Genomic DNA, 3,600 nt, shown 5'->3' with positions numbered 1-3,600 from the left:
CTTTGAGTACTTCATTTTTTATTTCTACATCTCTGTCATCCGAGTTTTCAGTGAAAAGTTACAACTCCTGCAAAAAGTGACGAAATTCAATTTTCTGCACGGATTTTCTGTGTTGGATCTTCATATCCAGGCCACCATTTGGCATTCATACACTCCTAGTGGATTCAGAGTAGTCCAAAACTTTTACCTATGAAGCTACTTCTAATTCTGTAAAGTTTTAAAGCTGTAGTGAAGCTCTGTCTACTCCAATGTCTTCATTCCGTCATTTCTTGTGTAAGTGGAAACTCAACATCCGGGCCTCCATTTGCAGAGCTGTCTATCCCATTGGATCCAAGACTGCCTAAAACATATGTCCACAAAGCTGCTTGCTATTCCGTGAAGAATCAAGGGAGTTGTGATTCTCTATGTTTTTCCATTGTCTCTTTGAAGGAAATTTCTCAAAGTTTCCAAGACCTTCTCATTGACTACCATGTGGCATTTTGGCTAAAATTTAGCTTCCTAAGGTTCATTTTTGTAAGTAAATACAAGGGTTGACTGGCTCTTATTCCATCCTTGGATGAGATTTTGGAGTTGTGGCAAAAGAGAGATATTTGTAGATTTCTTGTTGAGTTCGATTATGCAGTGATGCCCATGTTTTGAGACATCCTAGCTAGGTTCTATTTTCACTAGCGGTCATTGCCGTGGGGTCGTGATTTCTTGGATATACTTTATGTAGATCACTATGGTTGTAGTCTGAGACGTGTGCGCTCATTTGTGGTTTGCATTGGGTTGCAGTGGATGCTTTACAGGCCATTTCGATGCATTGCAATCCTTGTTAGATGCGTTGATAGGCCTAGATTACCTTGTGGGATGCTTTATTGATGGACGTTTAGCACACAGCATCTATAAGTGCATCTTTCTGTTTTTTTTAAATTTCTACAGAGCGCCTCATAGCGCATCTATAAGCGCGTCTGTCTATTATATAGACACCTGTATAGACACGGGTCTATAGATGCACTAATAGATGCACAAATAGACGCATCCGTACGTCTGTGTGTGCGTCTATGGATGCATTGTGTTGTTGTGTGAGAGTCCCTTAGGTTTAGGGTTACGTTTGATCCTAGGCCCTTATGTATGGTAAAAATGTATACCATCCTTAACAACAATTTTCATACTTTAGGATTGGATGCTATTATGCTTGGATGTGACCTAGGATACATTTTCTAGCATGAATAATTATGGCACACAAACAATATAGGGTATGATTGTAACCTTATATAGTTTGTATAGTTTGACCTTTCTACTTTACCCTATAATGTCCATTCTCTAAGCTATACAAGATGGGACTCGATTGAAAGGTCTTTGAAAGTAGAAAGCTATGATTGTAACCTTAGAGAATGGACATTATAGGGTAAAGTTCTACCATTTCGTTTGAAAAAATCCAAAACTAATATAAGGGGTACCAATGGAAATTACCAAGTACATCACCCACATTCAATAAATTTACAAGTCAATGAGCTTATACAAGAAGCTTGAGCTTGGAATATTAAGAGCTCATAGTGCATTGTATCATTGCTTACACAAGAAGATAGTCTTACAACTTTGCCATTAGGAGCGGATACAGGAGACTGGCTGCCAGAGTGCGAAGCATCTATAGAGAAGACTGGCTGCTATGGCTACAACCCCTAGCATGGAGCTTCATCACATCGAAGGTGAACGGATTTTATGCTTACGGAGCTCAGGAGAAGAGACTGTACAGGAAAGGAGTTATGCTTGCTGATGGATTATAGCTGACAACCAGCTCTGAAGGAGAGGAGATTATACAAAACTAGAGATAGCTGGTCGCTAGCAAGCGTTTGGCTCAATTCCCAGGATGGACCTCGCTGTATCGAAAGTGAACTTATAACCTTGCTGCTGATAGTTCCCCAGGATCGACAGCCCGCTGCCTGAGTTGATGGGAGCAAAGGCTAGGCAGTAAGTGCCCGCCATGTCCACGGGATATAGCAGATTTGTTGCAGGGGGGGCAAACTGCACTCCTCCCATCAACTTGAAGATTATAGCGGGGATTTTCACCGTCCCCGTTGCGGGAATGCTGTAGCAAGTCTCGAACAGGCCTTGCCCTGCCGATGACGGCGCTGGAGTGAGCGACGCGGCCCCTTTCCTGAACGCATCTCGCACTGCTGCGTAGAGGGAGCTATCCAAGCGAGAGATCACGGTGCCTGAGTCTACAATGGTTATTCCTGTCTGCGGCACCAGGGGGAGACTTCTGCCCACGACTACGGATTCCATGTGCACAAAGTAGAGTGGTACAGAGCTCATAGAGATCATTGGAGTGACAGTGGCCTCAACTCCAGGCGCTGTGCCGAATTCGATGAAACCGGAGGAAGATGAGAAGGGCGAAGTCAGACAGTACGCAAAAGTCCCGCCAAAGATTGAGCGAGTTTGTCGGGGAAATCCCAGAGGGCTTTTGTCGAATCCAAGAAGGCCGTCCATTCCCAGGAAGAGACCCTCGTTGTCGTGCCCGCATCCGAACGCATAGCTAGCCACAGTTTTGTCTCCGACTGTAAGCACGTCGGTTGCAAAATCTCCTGTGGTGTAGGAGCCATCGAGGTACTGAATGAGATACTGACAAGTGCCACTGGCGGAGCAGGTGTTTGCAGAATCGGAGCCAAGGTTGTTGCAACTGGTGGACATACAAGATACATCCTTGTAGGAAGCCGAGGCAGAGGGGTCGAATATGGGGTCTGTCTGGGAGAAGCAGGCTGTGCTAGATGCGCAAGGGGTGCACTGAGTCCAAGCTAAATCGCTTCCGGTGTCAAGAACCATAAGGAGCTCTTTCGCAGGAGTGCCCAATCGTACTTTCAATAGGTAGTTTCCAGAACCTAGGCTTGATCCAGAGAGCACCGGCTGCGAAGTGCTGGAGGTTGCAGCGCTCATAGACGGGGCACCTTCGACCTTGGATAACAAAAGGCCGATGCGCTCGGACTCCATTCTACGCAACTCTTCTAAGAAATCTGAAAGTCTCAGTGCCGCACTCTGAGCTTCATCAACGGAGAGCAAGGTGCATGCTTGTGCACAAGGCCCAGACGAGTTGCTGATTGGCTCCAGGCTTTACCTTGGAACGTATTCTTGCAATCAACGGATGCACTATCTGGCACGATTTGCTTTGCTGGACGGAAAGTAAGAGCTTCTACACTGCTGTATAGGAAGATACTGAGTAGGCAAAATAGACAAATGCGCCAGGCCATCGCTCAGACCTTCACCTCTCGACAGCTAGCTCAAGAAGATGCAAGGAACTTGGTAAAGGTACTGCAGAAATGCCTCCGGAGAGATGTTTTCTAACGTGCCGTGGCAAAGGATAGTCGGGAAGAGCACAAAGCGTCGCCTCGATGCAACCAGCTGCAGTATACCCCACTGCGAGAGCTACATCCTAACGCCGTGATGATGCAAACTTGCAAAGATGCTGATGTTGAACTCCGTTATTTGCATCCCATTGTGTCTTGAGTGAGCATCACAGCTCCGTGGAAATCATTCGTCCTGATATTATTGGTGTCCTGTTGACGCCAAATGGGAGCCTGATGCAAATGATTAATAATTCAGTTCCAATCAACGGGCAACTTT

The 3,600-nt window shown here is 45.8% G+C and overlaps 1 pseudogene; it reads right to left on the bottom strand.

The window, feature by feature from the left end:
* Window positions 1-1,502: 1,502 nt before the first annotated feature.
* LOC147906205 (aspartyl protease family protein 2-like) lies at window positions 1,503-3,297 on the bottom strand (annotated as a pseudogene).
* Between the last annotated feature and the right edge of the window lie 303 nt (window positions 3,298-3,600).

This window comes from Dipteris shenzhenensis, chromosome 1 (genome assembly GCF_047967505.1).
Source record: "Dipteris shenzhenensis isolate YYH24624 ecotype China chromosome 1, Dip_SZ_1.0, whole genome shotgun sequence".
NCBI classification, from domain to species: domain Eukaryota; kingdom Viridiplantae; phylum Streptophyta; class Polypodiopsida; order Gleicheniales; family Dipteridaceae; genus Dipteris; species Dipteris shenzhenensis.
The sequence above is the reverse complement of the archived record's forward strand: the minus strand, read 5'-3'. Positions and strand labels throughout refer to the sequence as shown.